Below are 26,965 nucleotides of genomic sequence, written 5' to 3' on the forward strand. Positions count from 1 at the left end.
GGAGGGGCTGTAGTGGAAATACAGACTGAATGTTTGCATCACATCAAAGTCCATATGTTGAAATCCTATCACCCCAGATAATATTATTAGAAGGTAGGAATTTCAGGAAGTGATTAGATTTATATCAGGCCTTAAAGATGCAACCCTCATAATGAGTTTAGTGCCTCTACAAAGACATCAAAGAGCCCAAATTCTTTTGTGACTGTCAGCTGGGTAAGGGCACTATAAGAAAACTGCAAAATGCAAATCAAGAGAGTCCTCATAATACCCCAGATCTGCTGGCACCTTGACCTTGACTCCTCATTCTCTGAAGCTGTCACAAATAAATGTTTGCTATTTAAACTATTCATTCTATGGCAAGTTGTAATAGCAGCCAGAATCAACTATGACACAGTGATATTACTCTATATGCACTAACCTGAAGTTTTTTTTATGTGTGTTAAAACTTGCCTTTATGCCATGTATGGATGACAACAACTGTAATTCCAGTGGTTCTGGAGACTGAGTGAGAAGGACTGAAAGTTCAAAGCCAGCGTCAGTAAAAACAGCACTTGTCTTTAGACACTCATCTAAGTATCTCCTTCTCATTTCCCTGTTCCTTCATAATGTTCTCCTTTTTTTGAAAAGTCTCTAAAAAAATCTTTCAAAAGATAGTTTACCACATTATAGTTTCTTTTACTTTTCTTCTACCCTGTATGTTCTTCACATTGTTTGTGACAACTTTTAATATCATTTTTATTTAGTGTATATATGCTTATTTCTCCTAGCTGCAATGTAACTTATGTGATATGAGATATTTTGCATACATCTGTGTCTTGCATCAAATAGTTGACAGATATGTTTTAAATTAATTCTTTAATAGATTAATGCTAATATAGATACCCCCATTTTGAGTCCAGTATTCCATTTGAGATTGACTTTGTATTCTGTTGCATGAACAAGGTAATAAATAAATGGGAAGAATTTACCTAGGAGAAAATATCTTTTCTGAAAGAATGGGGCATGTTTTTGCTTCCTGTAAAAATGAAAAAAATCTTCAGTGATATGATTAATATTCAAAAAAATTTGGATCAAATGTGATTAAGTATGAACTTCACTAGTGATTGGTATGAATTATAGAGTGTTTATATGAACTTTACATCCCCTTCATTAAATACCTTTATTTTTCTCATAACTCTTCACATATTTGTTTCACATTTAGGGAACATTAGTACAGCTCTCTTGTGGCTAATTTAATACCTGTACATTCCTTGGCTCTTAGATAAAAGTGAACATTTTAAAAGGTTTCCTGCTGCTTTTGATTTTAAAGTTAGCAAGCTCTTATCCCATGAGGTTTATTAAAAATTCCTCATAGTCTTTATTCACTCAATAGCAACAAGCTGACTACCAAAATTTCTATGCTTAATTATCTCTATCAGCCTTAAATACTTTGCATTTTAATCATGTTTCTGTTGATAAATAAATACTATCAGATGCACGATGAAGTACAATATTTTAAATTTGGATTAACTTTGATTTTATAATCAGGGAATTCACTGCAATCTTGTTAATTTTAAAAACTGAAAATTGTTTTATTATTATTCCCTTGTTCCCTTAATTATATTAAATTGCATTTAAAAGAAATGTTGTTTTGGTTATTTATAAATCAAGAAAAAATATTCATTTTTGTAATTAAGTAGATTGTTTAGCATATAAACAGCACATCTAAAATTCAATTGCATTCTTTCATATTCTTTTCCTTGTAAATGCACATTTGTATGCTTTTTATTCAGATAAGGTATTTTATTCCTATTTTTAGGCAAATTTTCTCAGATGAAAGGTACACATAAAGCAAGTGTGTGTGATTAATTTTGCTGTCTTATCATTTTGCTGTTTGTAATCAACAATGAATTTTCACATATATTAAAGTAGTGATCTTCAAGAAAAGCTTTGATAAAGAATCATAAGACATATTACATCCCTGAGGTTTTTTTTTTTTTTATATTTTAATATGACATATCTCAGTTTTGCAGAGTTGAAGCAAAACCATTTTTTTACCAGTAATTTTGTGTCTTGGAAAAGTTTTGCATATATTTTCAGATTATTTGATTCCTGTAATCTTCCCAACTCTCTTTTCTTTATCTCTTGGATCATTTGTAGAAAAACGTCTCACAACTTAAATAAATAATAAATATATAAAGAACATATTCAGCCAATATGTGTGACACCAAAATTATGGATCTTTTAAAATCAATAATCTTTTTATAGGAAATATGTTTTTAGAAAAATCTTTTTTATGGTAATTGATAACTCTGATATTTATTATGTAAATATATATATGTTTGTGTAAATATATATACTTATATATATATTTCACTATTAGTTTATGTTTATTTAATATATACATATTTAAGTTTCCTACAATCAGTTATAGATTTTTTTTCAAGAATGTTATGCCTAACACTATTGTTCTATAATTTGTTATCTCATTTTTATCTAAATAAAGAGCACAAAATTAGTTCAAGGAAAACAAATTTATATTGCAGAAACATAAGCTTCCAGCATCATGTGAACAGTCTTTATTTGGTACATCAATGAACTTCTTGATTTAAAAATTTAGTTTTTTAACCTTCCCTAGAAAATTGACAGCATAAACTAGTATGATAAGAACAGTTGGGAAATAAGGTTTTAGTAATAACTTATCAAAATAACAATAATGGCATATATGTCATAGAATATAAAGAGATAAATGGTAGGATAGACTCTAAAAAATGTACCAACAACCATTGCCAAATTCTGAGAAAAAAAAATCATTATCTATAATAGTGGAACTAGATTAAAAAATTAATGATCTATGACTTTCTATAGCACATGGAAACACACATCCACTTTCAATTCAAAGGACATTGGCCAACAATTTTTCTTTAATACTAACCCCACTGCCTGAATAAGTATCAAGGAATCAAAATTTACCTTTGTTCCTACCACAAAAATGTGCTTTTTGAAGGTCACAAAGTTTCTATTACATCAGTTAAACTAATGCAACACAAGACTGTAAAAATCCAGGTGAAAAAGAAGAAAGCAGAAAGGGGTATTATATCATATACATTTTAATTTGGATGTATACTGTGTTAATGGTTTTAGCTAGTGTCAGAGATGGAAAGACAACTGTTAGGACAGCAACAAGTATAGATTCATGGCCTGCTTAAGAAATTTGGTTAAGAAAACAGAATTAGCTTGGGGGAAAGTAGAATTTGGTATCATCTCAAGTAAATCTGATATTTTTTGTAAATATGTTCTTAAACAATGGAAACTAGAAAAAATATTTTTTTCAAGTTGGTGACCCCAAAAATATAACATGCATTAAGAAATCAGGCTAAATAAAGCCAAGTGTAATCCACATCCAACTGGGCAAAGGTAATTCAATGAGGAAAGGATAGTCTTCTCAACAGAAGGTGTGAAAACAATCAGGCAACCATGTGCAAGAAATAGACAATTAAAAGCTTATCCAGAAAATTAAAAGAAAAAAAAAATTCTTTAAAAGTTAATCTCCATAAAACCCTTAAGCCTTTCACATCAGTTAAGTCAAAATAGATCCCAGATAACAAATTTAATATTATGAAGTATAAAATTTCTGAAATAAAATACAGGACAATCAATACCTCAGTGACCTTGTGTTTGGTAGAGTTTTAGATATAGCATCAATAATATACTTTGGTAAACACTACAATTGATAAGATGGACTTCATTAAATTAAAAAAAATCTTCTATTTTAAGAGAATAAAATTATAGGCAAAGTTTTAAATAAAATATACATGATACAGGTCAATAATGTAAATATATTTTAAAAAATCCCTGAAATTCAACAGAAAGACCCAAAAGAATTAAAATGTGAACCAAAGGTCTAAAAATTATCTGAAAAGATACATCAGAAAAATGGAAATACAATTGGAAAATAAGCATGCAAACATTCTCAAAATAATTGGCAGTTAGATAATTGTATTAAAAATGCTATAATATACATATAGGAGTGTCTAAAATACAAATGTCAAATGCTGACAAGGACGTAGGAATTATCCTTTATTGCTGGAGAGAATGCAAAATGGACCAGGCAATTTAGAAAACTATTTGAAGCTCTTTTTGTTGTTGTTGTTGTTGTTTTGTTTTGTTTTTACAAAACTAAACTTTGTTTTACCATGTAACACAAAAGGCACAGTTCTAGGTATGTACACAATGATGGAAAAAGAACTCACACCCAGAAACCTGTATATTAATGTTTATCTAACCTTTACTCATAATCTCTCAAAACCAAAAAGAAAGAGGTGGCTAGGTGGCTTGTTAGGTGGCTTGCTAGGTGGCTTACTAGATGAACAAGTATAAACATTGTGACATTTACTAAAATAGAATGTTATTTAAAGATAGAAATGAGCTTTTGAGTCGAAAACACACACAAAAGTGAGAAAACTTAAATGCAAAATACTAAGTGATAGTCTCTAGTCTGACAAGGCTACACACTTAATTATTCTAATTCTGTGCCTTTCTGAAAGAGTCCAAACTAGGAAACCCTAAAATCACCACAGTTTCCAAAGGTTGTGGAGCAGGATAGGAGGGCTTAGTAGGTGAAATACAGGAAAAGTGTTGGGTGATGAAACTTTTCTGTATAGTGGTGAGTTCCAAATTGTGCATTTATCAAAACTCATAAAACTTTTCATAAAAGTTTGTGAAGAGAAAAAATAATGTAAACAAGTTAAAAGATTAAAAAAAAAGAAAAAGAAAAAGGTGTTTTGGAGATAAAGACTTGAAGAACAGCCCCGGATAGAATGCAGACTGTGACGTGAGCATTTAGTTTCATTACAAATGGGTGAAACAGACCCAGTGAAGGCAGTGAGAGGGCAAAATTCTCATGCCAGTATGTTTGGAAATTAGGGGCATTTCAGAGTAGGTAGAAAATGAATCATACCTATGCACTGAGGTGTAGTTAGTAGAGTTGTTTTCCACACAACGTGGGCTGACAATTTTCTTGGTGGACCTGATCAATTAAGTATATAGATCTTAGATCTTAGAGTCAGGCTTCTTAATCTTGTTTTATTCTTCTAGAAATTCACAGATAAGAAAAAGAAGCCAGAATGATCTCTTTGTATAAAAGTAGGAGTTATCAATGTAAACTCATTATCATAATATAGATGGCTACATAGTGCGATATTTAGAGATGAGTGTGTATGTGTGAGGTTTATACAAACGTGCATATTCTTTGCTCTGTCAGCTGTGATGGCCTAGAAAGAACAACACACAGTACCAATATATCATCTATAGCTCAGACCTTCGTTTCTAATATTTTCCAATAAAAGAAACTAGGATTCAAAGAGAAATGGCTGATTCTAGTACTAGATCAAGGAATATACCAGAAATTACACATTTTCTCTCCCTCCCTCTCACCCTCCCTAGCTTTTCTTTCTCATACAAAATAAAAATATATATTAATGGGGGTATATTAAAAGAAAATAATGAGTGGATCCTTATGGATGAAACTAAAATTATCTGAGTAATAGAATAAAAAAAAAAAAGAAGTATCATAACCTAATAGGTAAAATAAATGCTCATAATTTATAAATTCATTTTGATATAAATGAGTAATTAAGTCTGTAAGAAATAATTAAAGACTCAGAAGAAGAGAAGAAGCTCTCTAAAGATGGATTCCAGTGATTTCTGTAGATGTTCTGCTTTCATGGAGGAAGAACATAAATGACCACTTTCTAAGCATGGCATGCACTTAATAGCTTCCTTATCAAAAGGACACAATAGAAATTGGAAGAAACAAGTACCTCTACTTTAGAAAAACTTGACAAACAGCAGGTCAACCGTATCATTAAGGCCAATATCAACAAAGCTAAATAAAGGGTACAAGGACCATTGATATGAAGAGATGAAGAAGCCACTTGACCTATCTGAACCTCCTCCACAAGCACTGATCCCAATCTAATTAGAGAAAAATATCTGAAAAATTTCAATGGAGTAGCATCTTACATAGTATATGAACAGTACTCCTAAAAACGTCCAGGCTATCAAAGGCAGAAAAAACAAATTATCTTGTCCCTGAGGAGCCTTAAATGACATGAGTCCTAAATTAAATGTTGTATCCTAGATAGAATCCTGGATGTGACCTATGAACTAGGAAAATTTGAACAACCTGTGTACTTTGATAATTAATATATGAACATTCTTTCATCAACTATAAAAGCATACCACGTGAATATAAAATTTGAAAGTAGACACAAATGGATGCAGGGTTTTGAAGTACCATAAACTATCTTCTTAATTTTTTGATAAATCTAAAATTATGATAAAAATATGTCTACACAAGAAAAACAAAGCAGTTTGAATAGTGAGAAGTATGGGGGTAGATACTTGTTTTAGTCAGCTTTTCTTGCAGTCACAAAAAGACCTAACTAGAACAATTTTAGATGAGAAAAAGATTATTTGAGAACTCACAGTTCCAGAGGTCTCAATCTATGAAAGGCCAGCTCCATTTCTTGGAGCTTGAGGTGATACAGAACATCATGGTGGAAGAGTGCCATCGAGGGAAGGGACTCAAAACATCACATCAGAAAGCAGAGAGAGACTAAGCTCAGCTCACCAAATATATACTCCAAAGACACACCCTCAATGACCCCTGTCTTCCAGCCCTACTCTATCAGCCTAAAGCTACCACCTCATTAATCCCCATCAGGGGATTAATTCACTGTTTAGGGTAAGGCTTTCTGAACCCAGTCTTTTCACCTGTAAACCTTCTAGAATAGTCTCACACATAAGCTTTTGGAGGACACCTCATATACAAACCATAACAGTACTGTTATTTTCAGTACTGTGGTCAAAGAAGGCCTGTTTAGTATGGTGACACTAAAGTAGAAAGCTCAAAGGAGATAGGGAACAAGCTGTTAGGATTTCAATAGGAACAGCTCTGCAGAGCAAAGACCCAGTACAAGGCACATGCTTGACTGTGAGGTGGGTGAAATGATATTTATGGAAGAAGACCTCATTGAAAGGACAAAATAACACCTATAGGCAAGTGAACAAGAGAAATATAACAATGAGGTCAAACTGGCAGTAGGCTTCAGAGTCCTTAAAATCATACAGTTTTCACCTTCAAGAGGGTTTGTGAAAGAGTAGGATCATGATGCAAGTGAAATGTTGAATTAGTAATTCTGGCTGCTATATGAAAATAGGACTTTACAGCATAAGGAAAAAGGTAGAAAAATGATAAAAATGGATTTAAAATAAAATAATCTGTTCAAAATAAATCACTAATTTAATTTAAAAAACAGAAGTGGAGAAAATAGTGATAAATTTATGACTTTGTCTTGAACAGCAAATTAAGTTGTAATTTACTAAGAAGAGCCACTAGATGTATTAATATGGTTTTATGTGGGAATGGAAAGTCAAGTTTTGTATTTACTTATGTATTTATTTTTAAATTTGGTATCAGTGTTAAATCACTGAGTTACATTCCCACCCCCTTTTATGTTGTAATTGCAAAAGGGTCTCACTAAGTTACTTAGGTCTCCCTAAATTGCTAAGGCTGGCTTTCAATTCACTATCCTCCTGCCTCAGCCTCCAAAGTTGCTGGAATTTCAGGTCATTGTGCCTGGCCAAAATTTTGATTTTTAACAGTGAAAAGCCATGTGTTCCATTTAACACCTACATCAAGGTAATCAAGTATTTATTTGACATGCAAGTACATATCATCACTCAAATATGTTTTTGAAAAGTCAAGCCTGGAAATTATAGTTTTTGGGAGTAGAATAATACTAGTGTAGTCCATCAGTATATTCCACAGTTGTTGAAATTATCAAAATGGTTGGAAGTATACAATAAAAACAGTAATAAAATTTTATTTGCAATGAAGTTGAGAAAATACACATGGTAAAATGAAAGTTTGATTTTATGAGATTCGATATTAGCAAGATACTCCAGATAAAATATCCAGCAAAATATTTTATCTAAATGCCTCAACAAAAAACAAATAAGTATAGTATTCAAATAAATAATAATAATAACTATATTAAATATAGTTATTAAAGATGAAATAGGACAGGCATAGCTAGATGAAATAGGAAAGGCATAGCTCTTATAGGAAAGGCATAGCTCTTTGTATAAAGAGGGAAACTAAAATAATTATTTGAATATTATAAGTGGAAAGGAAAAATAACTTGAGGGGTTTTTTTCCAATGTAATTTAACAATATACATAAAAAAATATCTTTAAATTGTTTACAAATGTTTGACCAAGTAACTTAAGTTTTAGAAAGTCTACTAAGAAATTAGTCATTTGAGAGATATATTTATGTAGAAACCTGTTTATTATATCACATTTTATTATTAGATTTGCTAGAAGATTTTCCCCTTCAGATCAACTCCAAGCTCTTCTTTACTTTCCTCAGTGTTACAGGAAATAAAGCTCCAAGAATTGAATTTGTTGGCCCAGTACTCCTAAGTTGGTTTTCCAGAGCCGGAAGTGCAGGCAGGATATCTAGGGAGATGATAGGGGGTATCTTTTCCTTCATGTTGCATATCTATGATTTGATTGCTTTTCTATGATGTGACCACAGCTTTTTACAGATGACACTGTGCTAAAATAACAAGGTACCTTTTCTGGGATAATGTCAGCACCAATCCTGTGACTTTCATGCCCAAGATGGGTAAGAAGGTTTTTGCCATTAAGAATTCTTGTTGGCAGCATCCCAAGTGTTCCTTCCCTCAAGTATGCCTGCATATTCCACTAAACCTTTCCCCTGTATTTCATTTGAGTACATCACCAGTTTTCTTAAAGCTCTCTGTTGAAAATTTCAGGGGAAGGATGAAAATGAAGTAAATATCTAAGAACAGAAAGGTAAACAAATCATGCCAATTTTATGAAATATATAAAATCATTCAGAAATTTAAATAGTTATTCCTTCACCAAATATATCTGAAATGCCTACTTGTTTTCTAGGCATTTTCTAGGTGAACACAATGGCTGACTTCTAGAAGAGTTTATATTGTAGGAAAATAATCCATATATATAACAATGGAGTGTTTATAACATATCTCTGAATAAAGCACGGCCATTAGAATCATTTACTGAATAATATTTAATCTCCTGAGAAAATGAAAGAAAACCTTGAATTTATATGCCAAACTTTTAATCAGTGCAGAAAGCTATAAATGAATTTTCAGCCTGTGGTTTCATGTCAACTTTTAGCTCAGAAATGAACATCAGAGTCTGGCAGATGCAAGTTAATGAGTATCTTATATGAGTCAGCCTACACTAAGTACTTCACACACAAGAAAAGACTCAGTGTTAAAAAAAATGTTCATATTTAAAACTGTATTGTATTTGACAGTGCTTCTTTTATCAGTCAGTTTTGGAAATCCATAGTTTAGGGAGGGAAAAATTGGAATGGTGGAGAGGTAGGTGGCCAAGTTTTGTGGCAATATTAAGTAGAGCAAGGGGAACTGAATAACTATAGAAAGATACATTGTAAAATAAACATGCAATAACTTATGATATTTTTCTCAATAGACATGTAAATTATAAGCACTATTTTAATTCAATATTCAATATAGATTTTTCCTGTTGTTTTAATGGTGCTTTGTCAGTCTGATGACAGAGTAATGTATTCAAAGCACAAAAAAAGAAATAAGTCTTATGCTATTATATATAAAAAAATTTTAACATAGAACTACAAAAGTATTTTTAGAAAATAGTTGTGATAAAAAAAATATATGTGCTTCCTAATTAATGTAGTAAATAATAAGCTCCAGTAGAAGAACTAATCATTATCATCATTTCAGAGAAGGACTGTATACACAAGGCACTTAGCAGGATATGTAAATTCTACTGATGAGAAAGTCTTATTAGACACTTCTAATACAGATGTGGATACTCATAATTATAACTGAGGTATACGCTAAATGTCACTTTAAAAGATTGGTAGAAATGTTGGTGGAATTTTTGTTTTTTACTTTACATTTTGAGTCCTAAAAATCTTTATATTAACTCTATAATACAGAAAAAAGCTTACATTTTGATAACTATTGAATTTTATATAGTCATAGACATGCAGAATGAAGAGGGGAATAAAGAGTAAACCTGTAGTAAGTAGATACAAATCAACATTTGGAGCTTGCTACTACACTCTTCATGGGTTTGTGTGAATTTATTAACTGGCTTTTTCCCCATTTTATCTAAACTAGGAATCATAACCTTACCTTATAAAATGATTAAATAAAACATTTGAATAGAATGAATTTTAAATACAGTTAATTTAAATACAGTTACCCAGGGAACTACAAATGAAATTGAAGCTGGTCATTATAAATTATTACATTAATCATTTTAAAGGCATAAGCACATTTATAGTAGATAGTAAAATGTAGTAGATGATGTTTTGTTCCATTCAGATCCTACTTATGAAGTCAATCCAAAAACCTAAAGACCTAGATCACCAAAGCTCATCATGTGTAATACAATTACAAGTATCATGTTTTTCAACTTTGCTAAGGTAGGAAACAAATGTCTTGCAATTTGGACTAAGTTTTATAATAACTCCACCCAGAATAGGTACACATCAAATTAAAAAAAATGATAAGATCATTTTTCTTGGTCTAACTTCCAAGACGTGTGAAGTATCTTCCCATCATGCCCTCAAATATAGAAATAGTTGGTAAATAGCACAGATGATCCTGGCACTGAATTCCTGGTTAGCAAATATGAGGCTGACTCTTCATCTTAGAGAAAATATTTTAAAATGTCATCTGAGCCACATTCAGGTTTGTTCTGAAGTGCAAGTTGAAGGGTTTGATAGTTTGTATATTGATTCAATGTGTTTGGAGTGGGAGGGCGAGATGCAGGGATATGTAAGAGGCAATAATTTTTGCATCAGGTTCAGAGAAAGATCCTGACCAAGAGATTTATGAACCAAATGACAGTGTACCTGCTTTCCCCCACAAGCAATAAACAGTGGTGACAGAAGGGCACTGTAAGCACCATAAATACCTTTCTTCTAAAAGGAGAAGAGAAACACAGGGTAATTCATAGCAATTTGTACACTGAATTTATTTAAGTGACATTGTAAAAACATATAAATAAATGTTATGACCAGATACTATGTGATATTCAGCATATGTATTTACTCTGCAATGTTAAAATCAGTTTAAATATAATTTATCCTCTCAAACTGCATCATTACTTTGTGGTAAAAAACATTAAAAATCTTTTCTTTAGATTTTAAAAAGAAAACATAATATACATTATCATGATCTACCATTATGCACACCATTCATATACAACAGTACACCAGAACTTCTCACTCCTCTCTAACTATAGCTTTGTCCCCACTGATCAACCTCCCTCCTCCTCAACTCCTCTCATTGCCACAGCCATTTTGAACACCTGTTACATGCCCTTGTAACCCAGGAGTGAAGAATGAAGCTTTGAGCTGAGTTCAGTCTTCAGTTCTGCTAACTGAGAAGGGCTCCCCTGTCTAGGGCTCTCTGTCTTCCTTCACCTTTTGGAATTGTTTCAGTAGCCTTATTGGCCACACCTGTGGAAGGCCACAGACATTATGCACACACTAGCTGTGAAAGTTGATGGACCTCACAGCATTTTAAGCTCAATGAGATCAGACATTTTTTGTTTGTTTGATGGTTTATTCAGCAAGACAACTCTCTAAAACCACAGGCTTCTTCTCTATTTGATTCTAATTTCATAATATCAAGAGACACACCACAGAGACAGTGTCTTTTTAAGCATATTTCTTAGGTTTTCTATATTTATTTATTTAATTTTTACTACCACTCCTCAGCTTTATTGGACCAGTCACAACCTTAACATGAGAAATTTTGTACAATGAAAAGGTTTTACTGGGGACTGAACCATTAGCAGTGCCCTTCATTTTGCTTATGTAATACATTTAGAAGTTTAAAATTAGATGCAATTGCTGTTCTCTTGAATTTCTCTGTGCTACAAGATTTCAAATAACCCATTTTAACACAAAGGTATTCATTTTACTTTATTGTGATATTAAAGAAAAACACCCACACATAACATGAGATCTATCTCAACATTTTTTTTGTTAATTGTACAGTACATTCTTATTAACTATAGGCATGATGTCATCCAGAAGATCTTCAGAGTATCTTCATCTTGCATAACAAAAAAGTAACTTCACTGAAAAGCATTTATACTTATTTTTCAATGCCCTTGCCCCCTGGAAACTTCTACTCTCCTTTGTGCTTTTATGAGTTTGACTACTTGTAATACTGCATAAAAGCAGAATCATTCAATATTTGCCCTTATGCTAAATGATATAGCCAGTTATGCACAAAATGTATCCTTATGTGTTTTAGGAAAAAGTATCAGAAAGAGTAGCCCTATTTCATTTTCCTGATAGTTTCCCATGTGTTCTTCATCTTCATCCCCTTACCTTCTGGCCAGCAATCTAGCAAAAGCATTTCTGAATACCTCCCTTTATTATATAATACTTCAAAGATATTGATATAGTTACAAGTGCAAACTAATAATATTCATCTTTCAATATGCTCCTAGTGCAAGTTTACAGAATCCAGAATCTTTCTCCAAAGTTATCGCAAGTTATAATTTTACAAAATATTATCCTTCTTCCTGAAGTGGATTTCCATCTTTTGAGACCCTGAAAAAATTGTCTTTGTCTTAAGCTAATGCTATATTTTTTTCTTTAAGAAAGCCTATGACTTTTGGTAGATAGTTATGTACTGGTTGCAGTGAGATTGGTTATGCTGTAATAACAGATAGCTCTCAAAATTACAGTGGCTTTCAAAGCAAATATTTATTCTTGCTCAGTCTGTATGCACACTGTGGTTTTGCTAAGAAACCCTGACAAAATTCACTATCATGAATTTTGAATAGGAAGTTCCATCACATTCTCCTGTGATCTCCAAGAGAAAAGAGGGAACATGTCTGTCCCACAGCTCTTAAGCTTTACTCAGAGAAGAGACAACTTCATTTGTGCTCACCTTTCAATAGGCTAGAAGAATCCCAGGGTAAGGATTAAATTTCAGAGATCTCAGTCCATAAACAACCTTCTACATTTCTCAGCCTTCCAGGTGAGGCAGAAAGTCATGGGAGAAGAATGTGGCAGAGGAAGCAAGACATCATGGCATCAAGAAGCAGAGAGAAAGGTCTCTTTACCATGATGAAATTGAATCCCAAAGGCATCTTTTAGTTAGTGAGCCACCTCCTTCAGCCACACCATACCTGCTCTCAGTTACCACTCAGTTAATCCCTATGAGGGAATTAAGTCACTGATTGAACTAAAGTGGCTTAGCCCAATCATTTCACCTCCAAACCTTCTTAAACTGTCTCACAAATGAGTTTATAGGGGATAACACAAATCGAAACCACAACAGGTTGCTTCTTTGTTTGTTTTTTCAGTGCTAGGGATCAAACCTCTGTCCTCATACAAACTACATATGCATTTCTCTCTTACCTACACCCCAACTTTTTATGACACATTTAATTCCAGAAATATGGTCAAAAGCTCTGAAGATTACTTCAAAAGCATGTGAAAACTCTTGTTTTGGATTGAATCATGAACCCCCCAAGGGATATGTTAAAATACCATCTCTTGGAACCTGCAAATTTGATCTTATTCAGAAATAGTATCTTCAAAGATATAACTCTGTTATGGTGAGGTCATCCTGAATTAAAGTGGACCCCAATTTAATTTACTGATGTTCTTAAAAGAAGAGAAAAATACACAGGCATAGAGGGAAAATAGAACTGTGAAGGGGGAAGAAATTATGCCACAAGCCAAATTAGTAAACACTAGAAGAGACAAAGAAAGTTGCTTCACTGAAAACTTTAGAGAAAGTGTGGCCAACACCCTTAATTCACTTCTAGTGTGTGATACTGTAAGAGAATGCATTTCTGTTCCTTGAAACTACACAGTTTGGCCTACTTTGTTATGTTAGCCTCAGGATACCAATACAGTGCTAATCAATCATTAATAATTACTATCCATTTGTAATACTTCCTTCATTTTACCAAGAGAGGTCAAGAGATGTTGTCTATGCTGCAGCATCCCTGAGTTCTAAATACTACAAAGAATTCACATGAAAAATTTTTTATGATTTAATACTTGGAACTGTTCCAGATAGCTCTTCAATTTACTGGTTGTGCATTAATCTGTTTCACTGCTAGTTTCTTAATTTTTTTATGTGTAAAATGCGATTTAACTGAAGGGGACTTCAGGATATTAGAAAAAAGAACAGTAGGACAGAAGGCATTGAGGGACACAGAAAAGAGGGTAGGGAATATAAAAGAGAGTGAAACTAAACAAATTATGTTTTTAAATACATGAACAAATTTGCCATGACAAAACCCACCATTCTGTATAATTAATACGTCTCAATAAAAAATTCATGGGTTCACTGCTAATTCTCTTTGAAGGTTTATAAATGTACTCAGTTTAGGTTAGCTTTTTAAAATACTTAATTCTCTCTCTTTGTAACACAATGGTTTAAAAGCAGAAAAGGATTTTTTCAAATTCATATATTACATCATCTCACAGAACAAAATCTCAAAATTATATATTAAAGGGCACATAAAGATCAAAAAGACTCAATGCTTAACATATACTTGGTGCTTAATAACTGCTTTTAAGATTAACCCTGAAAATATAATATATAAAAGAACTATATGAGGTAAGTCTGATGTTTAAAAATAGCACACTATCCTAATTATGAATATCTAGTTTTTAAGATTGATCTAAATAGTACTTGTAGATGTATGTATAAATTACACTTTTTCTCACTTTACATAAATGAAAACTCTAGCAAAATTCCATTTGTATTTTTTAACTGTACAGTGAAATAACCTGTATGAGATCAATAGTAAAGAATTTTTGGTACTGATGCCAATTTAAATGTTACTATATGATCACCATGGTAATGCTTTCAATAGTGTGACACAGTTTCTGGTATAATGTGAGTCTAGTGTACCATTTGGCAACTTTATAATGGATCTATAGATAATTTAATTGTACCAGAAAATAAAGTCTAAATGGACAAAACAAAAATCATACTAGAGAAAAACCATGAAATTTTCCCTAGGATTTAAACTTTAAAAATACTGTAATAAACTTTGAGGATATTTTAATATAAAAATGCATTAGTATGCTTCCCTTTGCAAATCCCCCATCAGAACACAATATACTTACAGAGAGTATATTCTTAATATCTCGATGGCAAACACTGATATTTAAATTCCAGGTTTTATTTCAACCGGAAAGACTATCTAAGGATGAACAAACACAATTACATATGATGCATGAATCATTATTATTAAAAGCTGCAGGAGGGCAAGAGAAAAAGGAAAATAATAATAATAATAATAATAATATAATACTCATTTATTATTGCTATAATTAGCATTTATGAAGAACATGCCAGGCCCTAAGTGTTGCACAGTTTGTGGTAGCTATTTGTTTGCTAAACTAATTAATTATGGAGCCATTATATTTAGGTGGCTCATGCACCCTGGATCCCCATGTGAGCAAAATGAAACTCAGCTCAATGTGTGTGGCCATATCCTAGGAAAATAAAGTAGGTTAAACCAGTCAGAGACTGCCAACAAGTCTTTAACTCAGAAATTTAAGGCTCACATTTTCCTTTAATCAATGAAATTTTTTTCTCTTACTTTCACAAAAACTTTAGATGTTCCCACATATCCTTCTGGTGGAGTCAAACTGCTTATGGTCTGGTGGTACCTCATCCATGAATCATTGCCTGCTTCACTCAACTCTATAAATTTAGTATAACTAAGTTCATCTTTTTGTAAATTATTTTAGAATTTTTCAGTTAAAATTTACTTAAAATATTCACTTAAATTAATTTTAACTGAAACTGAAAAAAATCATTGTACACTGATGTACATTTCCATGTAATATTTTGATGCATGTAAAAATTGTGTGATGTCCTAATCTGTTTAAATATATATGTCTCCTCACACATTTATCATCTCTTTCTATTCATTATATGTATCCACTCTTGCCAGTATATAGGATTGGGATTCATTAGCATCTTTATATTGTATATGCTATCATAGTTATTTTTCTTGTTTTAGTAAACTACTTGAATTTCAGTCTTTTCAAACAAACATGGTTTATTTAGCTCACAGTTTTGGAAGCTTAAATTCCAAAATAAGATGGCCTCATCTATTTGTCTTATATCAAATCCTCATGGCAATAGCATCAAAATTACAGGAACAAGTATTGAAGAAATAACAGGGCAATAAGGGAAAGCAGATTCAGGGACCAGCATAATTCTTTTTATAGCAATCCATTTTTATGGGAACTAAGATGGGTCCTATGAGAATTTTACTCATCTTCTTTGAGGATGATACTTCCAATGACCAAATTAACTACCCATAGTTCCATCTCTCAAAGATTCTGCCACTTTCCATTACTGCAATGCTGAGATAAAGCTTCCCATACATAAATCCATGGGGGACACACTCAAACCATGATACTTCACTTAGAATGTAGCCATTCATCAATGGCACATCTTAAATCATATGATATTCTCAAAATCCACTTGATCCAAATGGTGTTATCTCCCATTCACACACACAAAGTAAAAGTTCAGAGCAATTAAACACATTGCCTAAGGTAACACATTTACTAGGTAGTGATATATATATAAAAAAAGATTGAGAATCAATATCTGGTACTGACTGACCCTGGTGATTAAGTTTAAGACTATGATTTCCCTTAGTGAACATAATGTTTTTAACAGAATATCCTAATTGATGAACTCTCTCAATAGCTGTGATTGAACCAGACAATTAAGGGCACTGAGAACCTCAGAATAGGACCAGATTTCTTCTTCTAATTATTGCTACTTTTCCAATAATATATTCAAACTTTGTTTATCCAGAAATTAATATACATCTAGGGAATTTTCATTCATTTCCTGACAATCAGGTATTTACCCCCTTTTTAAAAAGAACACCTTAGAGTCTCTTGCATTTTCCTAAACTCTACATTAATTTTATCCACCCCTGAACCAAACTCTCATATTTCCCTTTCATGGGTAAGAATTAAATATTCCCTTGCTATAAGATATAATATATACATAACATATTTGATTTCCTGACACTATGGGTGTATTAAGTCTTTTGTCAGTGGTAGCTGTGATTTATCATCAGAGAGTATATTTCTGGTGCCCACAAAGTAACTGATAAGCTGCAATCTAAATATGAATGTTGAGAGTTAATAAGATGGTTAGAACAGGTTATTTCCAACTTTTTCTATAATAAATTGATTTGGCTGAATCAAACAAGGAATCTGATTAAAATATCATGTAACAGATAGTGTGGTAAAATTTGCATTGATATGATTTATTGGGGACTGCATGTGATACCCAATATATAGGCCTCATATAAATATAAAATATCAATACAGATGTAGATAAAGTCTTGGATAGACATAGAGACAATCTATGTTGATATAGATTAATAAGAACCCACGAATCTAAAATGTTTTACAATAAAAATTAGCTATCCTTTTCACATCCCAAGAGGTTAATGTAGAATTATGATCTGGTTTGTAGGAGGAATACTGCACCAAGACTTGAAGAGATTCCATGTGTCATCTGTGCTCTATATATTGGGGAAACAATGGGACATACAATTTTGGTGGATTATTTCCCCACTTCAGACATGTTTTCTTTAACTTTGCACTTATTTCATATAATTGGAATCCATTTCTAAAACACTTTAAAGTTTAAAATATCTAAGTTTAAGAGAGCATTACTACAAAACTAAGGAGATTAATAGAGGACTGCAATATTTCTTTTAGGACAGAGACACTTCTAAAGGTAAGTAATTTATTATTTTTCTCTCAAATGATCATGTTCTCACTATTAATTTTGATCATAACACATCTTTTCTTTCATAAGAAAAATCTAATTAGACAAAAAATCATCAGTGCTCATCTTCTAAAATCAGACCTTATTTAAATTCCTTATATCTCTTGCTATGTATAGAGTCTTCTGTGTGGGAGACTCATTTAACTGCCACATAATAAAATCAGTTCACTAGATTTTTTATGTATTTACCAAAGCAACATTTAACTGTTACTTAAGTAGCACATTGGGCATTAGAGATATGAAATACTAAAATGAAATATATTTATCAAAGCTAAAATAACTTCAAATGCTTGCCTCTTAGACAGTTGTCCATTACTAAAAATAAAATCTAAAATATAAGTTTTCATTCTTTAAATATCAATATAGATTCCCAGCATTATTTAATTCATGTTTCTGCTGCATAATATCCTAACCATGTACTCTGCCAAACAGTTGACAAAAAGGCTTTCACAAATGAAAGTCACTACGTTTACAGCTGTCTTTCTAATAAGATTCTGCTTATTAAGCATTTGAGGGTCATCTGTGTCAACAGTGGCACTCAGAAAACTCACCATGCCATTATCTCCTGATAATAATACAGTGCAACACTATTTTTAGTTAATGATATTGTCATTCTGATCTAATAGACATCATCATCAAGAGAACTGATGTAGGTAAATAGGAAGAGGGACTGTGCAGATTGAGGCATATTCAAATGTGTGATGGTATCTTATATAATTATTATCAAAATAACCTATTCTTTAATATTTGGTGCATGTTCTAACATGAATAACCACTATTCACTTCTTAATTAAAAACCACTCTTAGAGATGAAAACTATAATTTCTTAATAAATCTCTGATAGTACTGGAATTCTAGTGCTTTCTATTAATAAACTATCCAAGAGTGTTTTCCAGAAACTTGTCAGAAGTATGGATTTTGGACATATTCACAATCCAGTTTTATAGCATTATAAGATAATCAATATACTCTATTATGGGTAGGGTAAAAAATGAACATGAGAGAGATTATCATTCAATAAAAAGATGTTACCATTACAGAATTTCATAATATGAACACAATTGAGATTTCTGTAAAATGTTTCCTTACCTTATACATTATATTCTGCCCTCAATTCAGAAGGTAAGCCCATTTTGCCATTGTACTTAAAAATCTCTTATTTTATTCATGACATAAGAAGATACAGTTAATGTTTGGGTGCTGAAGTCCTGCATTAAAAAATCTGAGGATTTGGTTCTATTCATTTATGGAGAAATTTCAGCATTGATGGTACATAATTTTCTCCTACAATAGTAGTTTTAAATAAAAAATAATATGAAAATATTGTAGATATTATTAAATAAAATTACCTTCAACAAGTAGAAATGCTTTTAAGAGTCAAAAACATTTAATATGTTTTTTTATTAATGGGATTTTTTGAGACTGATAAAAATTAAAGAAGCAGACAAAAAGTTTCAAAGAACATTGTTTTTTGTTTGAAAGCAAGGAAAGGTATTTTTTTCTCTTCATTTAGTATTAATCTTTGGCAGTTTTCTAAATGATTGCATTAATATCAAGGGAAATTATGGAAGCCAGTGTTATCAAATTCTGTTTTTGTGGATTTTTTTAACATCCTTTGTAAGTTAGGTTTTCATCATTGTGACCAAAATACCTGGCAAAAACAACTTAGAGAAGGAAAAGTTATTTTGACTTATCAAAATTCCATTTACCTCATTGTTTCAAGGGTTCACTTCAGGGTGGGCTGACTACAATGCTCTGGGTGACAGACCATGAGAGCAGAAGGATATAGAGGAGAAAACGTGCTCTCTTCATGAATTGCAGGAAGCAGAAAGAGGGTGGGGAAGAGTCTGAAAGGAAGATATACCCTTCCAGGGCATATCTCCCAGGCCCCACCTCTAGCCACAGCCCATCTGCTTACAGTTACTACTCAATCATTCATATTATTAATCCAATAAATGAATTAATTAGAAGATTAGGTTATGTTTCTTTGAACATTCCTGCATTAGTGTAGGAGCTTTCAGGGAATACCTCATATCCAAACCATAATACTATTCTTCTCCTACAGTATGAACATTAACTTTAGTAACAATAGGAACTCATCACCTCAAAACTCTTCATGTCATCTTTCTAGTTTTACTCAGTCTCACTTTTGTCAGTTTCTGTCATGCAAATGTCAAAGTACTTTTTCAAAAATACTATTTCTGTCCTGTATTTCCATTTTCATAGGAAATACATGCTTCTCATGTACATTTAATTAAGGATGGCAGATGAACATCATCTATAAGGAAAACTATTATGAGTCCTTTGTACAGGGAAAAAAGAATTGAGACTCAGAAAGATCAACTTGGTCTTCGAAATTCTGGCCCACTAAATCCTAGTACATATCTTCTTTCCAGTGAGAGAGAGAAAAAATGAGAGGAGAGAGAGAGAGAGAGAGAGAGAGAGAGAGAGAGAGAGAGAGAGAGAGAGAATGTGTATATGTGTATATGAAAGACACAGATGCAGAGAGAATTTAGATAATTGAGACTCGTTGTCATTATTTCTGGCATTATTGTTTTCCTAACACCAAAATTACCCTTGTGTTTTCCATTCATATTTACATCAGAAAGTCCCCCAGGTTGTCTTTGAGAAATTTGCTCAAAGTGAATCTTTCTCTATTTTGGTTTACAAAATTTTGAGGACAGGGATCAGGGATGCCAAGTACTCTGCATGGTTCAGGGAAACTCCAAACATTGAAGCATTTTCTTGTGTCCCATATTCATGCAGGTGAAATGTCTGTAGATATCTTTTACTTTTTGATTCTAGGACCTAACTCGGTATTCATTATTTCACTTAAATTTTTAACACTCTATTAGATCTATTTTGTAACAATTTTAGAATAGAATACGTAAATTTCCAACTACATTGTAAGTCAAAGAAAGATTGACATTCATTTTGCTTAGAAATTCATTAATAGCAAAGCATTTCAGAAAGACACATTTAAAAGGCAAGACCAGTGAGGGGTTATTAAACCCCAATCCAGCACTCCTGATAATATCTGCAATGATGTCTGTCTGATTCATATACAGAAGCTTTAATGTATGTTCTATTGTAGTTGTGCATGTGTTTTGTATTCTTTCTCTTTTCATTGATATTACATTTTGGGAAGCACATTGGTAATTTTTATGAAATTTATGTATGTGAAGGTAATCTTACCTTTCAGAATAGTAAAAATAGGCATTGTTACTGATAAGACTGAAAGATACAAATAGTATTATTTATTATTTTCTATAAGCAACTTGTTTCTCACATATTATGTATAGAATATTCCTCACATATATACACATATGTGTGTGTATATATACATACATACATATGTGTGTATATATATATATATATATATATATATATATATATATACTCACATATATGTTTAGTCCTGATTTAACAACAAAATATTTAATTAATTAAACATACTTATAATTAATGATAAATATTAACAATAATAGTATTTGTTTTAATAGCTAAACTGCTCATGTTACATTTTATAATAGAGAAATCCAAATGTTCATGTATCATACGAAGATATAAAGAATTCTGTTTAACAGTGTATTTTTTTTTTTAATGCTGGCATCTCTGGACTAATAAAATTACAGTGTATTATTTTATGTTTAAAAATCATTTTCTACAATCTGAGGATTAAGGCTTCTGGACTTTCAAATTAAAATTCCTGCCACATAATACTTGTTCGGAGAGATATAGCCCAGCTACTTGCAGCCAAGTCCAGAATCCATGCCAGAAATTATAATTGAGATTTAGCAATGATGTTTTGGATTTTAGTATTCTCTTTCCTGGGAACCTGTGTCCTCTACATAATCTTTATCCGTCACCCCACCTTTAAATTGTAATACTTAAGTATGTATATACATATACACTTAAATATGTTCATATATATGTATATAAATTTACTAGTAGATCTTAGTAATACTGAGGGAAAGAATAAGGGCTAATTGGGTTTGAGTATCAAAATCAACTTTGAAGGTTTGTCATTAATCATAACTGGAAATAGGTGAAATATAGAGTTTTAGAAGCACTCTTATTTTAAGGACATAAATTCTGGGATTGACTCACTTTTCTAGGTGGAATTAGGATTAGGTATTTGGTTAAGAAAAAAAAAAGACAATTATAGGAGACTGGAAAGCTTAGGTATATACCTTCTGTTACATGTGGCAAAAAAGACTGAAAGATGCAGATATTGGTAATAATGGAGCATCAGACATCTATGATACAAATGCTTTTAGTCTGACCCTAAGTAATTAAATGTTTGATTTATAAAATTTTCGATTTTTCCAAAATATTGGACTCATCTTCTAATTTTTATATGACATAGAAATATATGATTTTTTTTGTGGTCCTGGAGATTGAATCTAGGACCTCACATATTAAGCCTTATTACTAGATACCCAAAAAATATTTAACACATTTTTATAACCTAAAATTAATCCCAGTATTCTTTTATATTTTATTTTGCCATTTTTCTATCATGAGACAACATTAGCAAATGCCGTAATTATTTATTTTTATGATATGATGTTATTTTGTGAAGTTTATTGCAATGTAATAGCCATATTATCATTTGCATATGGTAAAATGAAGCTTATGGCAAAACTTTTGTATATCTGTACATTCATTTCTTCTTCCACAGAACACATAAGGCAGAAAAATTGGTATGAAGAGGGAGTAAACAACTTAGATTCAATTGAGAAAAAAATAACCAATTAATAATGGGTAAATAGTGTGTAAATAAAAACAATTGAGATCAATTTTATAAATCCTTTGAAATAATATTATATTTAAAAGAGAGAGAAAATAAAACCAAATAAGATAATTATTTCCTGTATGAATATATTACTAGTATTAATCTACTGCTTATAGAATGGAAATTTATTTTATATTTTCAAATTCTTAAAACATGATTAAAATCTAAATTATTGTAAAATATAAAACTCAAGGAGAGGTATTATAATATTGGAAGGCTGGGTTTATGATGTGAACATCTGGGGAATGTATAAAATAAAATTGTATTTCATTTGGTTATTGGGTGATTGATATTTTCATTATAATTATTTTATATACTTGATAATAACATGTGCACTTCAAAATATAAGTGTAAAATATTTTGAGAAATGGAAATACAATTGTCTGAATTTCATGTGGAAATTTAATTGTCTTAATTGTTTACTTACATTACTTTAAATATACTAATGACAATCACAACTTAAACATCATTTGGTAATTTTAAGTTGTTGTTTTTTTCCAAAATAATGACTAAGCAAAGAAATTTCAATTGGAAGTAAATAAAAATAAAAATACACCATGCATTTATACATTTAGATAATTACAATAACAGCTTAGGGCTGGGGCTGTAGCTCAGTACTTGCCTTGTATGTGTGAGGCACTGGATTTGATCCTCAGCACCACTTCAAAATAAACAAAAATAAAATAAAGGCATTCTATCCATTTGCAACGACAAGAAATAAATAAATATGTAAATAAATAAAATAACAGTCTTTCTCTTTTCTGGAATGCAACTATTCCATCAATTACTGTATTTTAAAGTGCAAATTATGTTTGTTGTTATTAAACTTTAAAAATAAAGTAATATATATAGTTCACTGAAAAAATTAAAGGCTTAAAACCAAATGTGATATTTGATTTTTATCAATTTGTATTGCTTTAGTTTCAGCACTAAATTATGTCATGATGCTATAATAGAAAAAGAAATATATTTAGGACTTTGTTATATGTGTGTGTACATATGTATATATATTGCATGAAGTTCCTGTTTTACACATATTGATATATTGTTTTGTGTGCCATTATTTAAATCATTGAGGAAAATAGTAAAAATATTTAAAATAATAATTTGTGAAATATGTAACATCTGGGAACATCTCAAAGTCTTTCTTGGTGTTTGAATTGTTTTATGGAAAATTGCTACTTGATTTATGGGTTATCTGAGCTCAAATATATTATTTGGAGAAACATTTTTTCTAAGTCCTTACAAAATTGAGTATCTATTAATTCATTTCAAATAGTATTTTTTAAAACACTTCCATCAAAAATTTATTATTTAAAATAGCATTAAAATAAAATGCTCAATGAGCATTCAACTTGTAAAATTACTTAAAGATATAATTTTGGCTATGTGAATACTGATGAAAATGATGGCAGAGTTTAATAATGAAATAAATATTGCATCATATATTATTCCATGTCTGTGAAAATGTGCTAGGGCATTTTCACCTATTTGCATATTGTAATCTGGGCCATCCAAAAGAGGGAGCTAAAGCATTGTGCTAAGTAGCATAGTTTTATGAATGTAAGATTTTCAAGCTGTTTCAAATATGAATTGAAAAACGTTTTAGATGCAAATTTAACTGGGTCAGATGCTCACTTATTTTATTGACATATTAATGGACAGTAATTAACTTATGTTCTAAAATTTTGTATTCTACCAAAAGAAAACATTTTCAGTCATAAAAAATAAAAGCAAATTATGAAAGTTTGATGAAATATTAAGTAAAAATTTCTTTATAAATTTAAGTCTTACAAAGGAAGGAGTGGAATCATACAGGCCTCCGGGAACTTGAAATACATGATTTTCTCTAAACTTATATATATAAGAACAAAAATACTGAAGCTGCATCCATGTATATAAACACCCTTTATAGTAGAATAAAATATGATGCATATATAAAATACAACCCAGGAATATATATATGATTTTATATGACTTCAGCAAAATCATTGGCAAAGAGATTATATGAACTGATATTATGTGTGAATATCCAATGTAGGTACAAACATTTTCCCTATAGACCTTAGCAAGATATCATTATAGAATAAGCTTTCTTTGCCAAAGTAAAATAAAATTGAAAGTACTTTCCTGCAAAAATGATATTATATAATGCAAGTAATTTAATAAATGAATAGATTTTTTTTTCCTTTGGAACATCAAACAGAAATCTTTCACTCCAATAGGAAATCACAAGACATAATTTACTATAAATAATTTATTTTCATGTAAATAGGCTGTGAAAGTGAAATGCTTAATTGACTATCAGATACTCCTATTGTTATGTTTCTCAAGAAACCACATTAAAGCAGAGGACATTGCTCTTTTATGATTTAGGGGAGCTTCTCTTCCACAGTTAAGTTGTTGCTATTTCCAGAATGCCACTGATAAACTGGTTAAGAATAGCAATTTCTTCTAGGTTTGCTTGGTGGTTCTATTATCTGACCAGTCTAAAAGAGGCTTTTTGTCAAGACATAAACTGATGAAATAATAACCAAGAATACAGATTTATGTAAAGATGATAATAAATGACCTCTCAAAGAATTAAATGATCTTTAAGTTCTTTTTTTAAAAAAATCTAGTATTCCCAAATTGAGTACAGATTTATTAGAAATTAGAATTATTTACTTTTCAAATTATCTCAATATTTATCATTAAAATGGTCAAACTGACTTACCTGTTTTTTATTAGAAATGATTGGTCAGTTGTATTAACTAAATTATCTATATTATGTAATTTCTCAATATAGTGAAATATTAGTTTGTATAAGCAGCGTAAAAATATAGCATGATTTTATAGTAGCAGAAACACATATAATGAGTTTAAACAAATGGGTTTATTATACAATTTGAAGTAACTAGTGCACACACACAAAATGATTTAAAGACTACTATCTATTATAAGTACTTTGATGAATGTTTTAACACAATTATTGACAAACCTGAAAATTAGAATTATCTACATTTCTACGTGAGAAAACTGAGATTTAGGAAGATAAAATACATTGAAACCACAGAAGAAGAAAGAAATAAAGCAAACATTTCTGACTCAGAACCTGAGCTCTTACCCACTATAGTTAATACTTAAGTAAACTTGAGATGTTGCCTACTGTGTAGCTCAAAACAAGGGTGAAAGTGTGTGGGGTATAAAAAGAGAAATAGAAAGTTAGAGGTGTAGTTTGCCTCAGACCAAAGTCATAAATACCCTATCATTTCCAAAAGGGCATATGAATCATTTTGACAACTTAGCAATGATGAACTTTCCTAAGGATTAACTTAGAACTACACAATTCACGCCCCCAAAACAACATTGTATTCCCTCTTGGAAAATAGCTATTGAACTTTTATTAAAAATTTAAATTGGGCCTTATTTTCATTTCATAACATTTTAGTCAAAATGTGTAGCTTATCAGCTATGAGTAAAAACATGTTTATCTCCACGTCAGTTTCAGAAAGAACAGTGTCATTATAATTGTTTCTTTTGCACAAGTGGTATAAACCTTTCAATATGTGCCATGGACTATCATTAAAGAATTTCTAGCTAGTTCCTTCAAGGGCTTAAAAAGTTGGACTGAGACCTTTAAAACTATGAGTTCAAATACACGTTTCCTCCTAGAAGTTGTTCTTATTGGGTGATTTGGTCACAGCAAGGAAAAAGCTCACCAAAACATAAATTTATAATAAGTAATACATAAAATTGTGGTTAAATTAATTAAAACTATTTATAAAATAAGCAAATTCTGTTAACATACTTCTACACTTACACCCAATATTTCTGCCACCTAAAATGTTGTTCTGCATTCTTTGCTCCTCTCCATTAAATGTTACTTTCTCAAAGAAAACTCCTCCAGCACCTCCAGGAAGTTTCACCAAAACCAACAGTACCTTTCCATCACTCCATCTATTTCCACAAGTCATTAATACCTATAATTGTCTTATTTATTATTTGTATAATTGTCTGGAAAGTACCTCAGAATACCTTAAAACTCCTTATATAACATTCATTTCTATAACTTCAGTACCCAGAAAAATATTTATCTATAGTGAAGGTTGAGTAAAATTATTTGTAACTATGATTATAGGGCAAATATATTCAATAATATAATTTAAGATTTTATATATTTTATAAATAGCAATAGCTGATATATAGAGCATAAAGGCAACTATCAAAGTATTACAATTAACCACAAATATAACAGTTAAGC

At 31.1% G+C, this 26,965-nt stretch overlaps 1 pseudogene; it reads right to left on the bottom strand.

The window, feature by feature from the left end:
* The window catches only part of LOC143386137 (cadherin-9-like), a 105,938-nt pseudogene extending 79,260 nt beyond the window's left edge, over nucleotides 1-26,678 (bottom strand).
* Nucleotides 26,679-26,965: the final 287 nt, after the last annotated feature.

Source organism: Callospermophilus lateralis, unplaced genomic scaffold (assembly GCF_048772815.1).
Source record: "Callospermophilus lateralis isolate mCalLat2 unplaced genomic scaffold, mCalLat2.hap1 Scaffold_113, whole genome shotgun sequence".
Classification (NCBI taxonomy): Eukaryota; Metazoa; Chordata; class Mammalia; order Rodentia; family Sciuridae; genus Callospermophilus; species Callospermophilus lateralis.